This window comes from Ursus maritimus, unplaced genomic scaffold (genome assembly GCF_017311325.1).
Source record: "Ursus maritimus isolate PB19 unplaced genomic scaffold, ASM1731132v1 scaffold_1, whole genome shotgun sequence".
Lineage (NCBI taxonomy): Eukaryota > Metazoa > Chordata > Mammalia > Carnivora > Ursidae > Ursus > Ursus maritimus.
The window spans coordinates 15,242,383-15,242,946 of record NW_024423343.1 but is presented as its reverse complement, the minus strand read 5'-3'; the positions used below and the strand labels follow the sequence as shown (position 1 = coordinate 15,242,946).

Here is a 564-nt window from a genome sequence, read left to right as displayed (position 1 = left end):
CCCCCCCCCCCCCCCCCCCGCATTGGGCTCCGTGCTCAGTGGGGAGTCTGCTTGAAATTCTCTCTCCCTCTCTCACTGCCCCTCCCCCTGTTCTAAAATAAATTAATAAATCTTAAAAAAAAACAAACTATCAGAACTTCAGTTATTCTCTTTTCAAATCCAAAATGAGGTGGTTAGGTTATGTAGAAAAAATAAGATTATATTAAGATTTGGTGAGATGAAAAATGCTAAACTCAAGTGAAGAAGCCATGCCCAAAGAGTTTATCAACCATTGGTTGATAAGTTTCAATCTGTTTTATTTGTATGGTTTCTAAAAATCACACAGAATGAAAAATAAAACATGCAAAGCAGCAGTAAATTTTGAGTAAACAAGTATTCTTTACTTACCTTAAAAATGATTACTCTTTTAAAAATATAAGCAGAAATAGGAGTGCCTGGCCGTCTCAGTCAGTAGACATGCAACTCTTGATTACAGGGACGTGAGTTTGAGCCTCAGGTTCGGGGTAGAGCTTACCTCAAAAAAATAAAAAAATAAAAAATTATATATATATATATATATATATA

At 35.1% G+C, this 564-nt stretch overlaps 1 long non-coding RNA gene across 5 annotated transcripts in view; it reads right to left on the bottom strand.

Annotated features, from left to right (window-relative positions):
* The window catches only part of LOC103662728, a 38,350-nt gene that overhangs the window by 29,927 nt on the left and 7,859 nt on the right, over positions 1–564 (bottom strand). For 3 of the 5 annotated variants that reach the window (XR_568555.2, XR_568554.2, XR_005837278.1), the window contains one exon: positions 388–514. This is a non-coding gene — a long non-coding RNA (uncharacterized LOC103662728). The remainder of the gene's footprint in view (positions 1–387; positions 515–564) is intronic. The other 2 variants (XR_005837280.1, XR_005837281.1) reach the window with 1 other exon arrangement.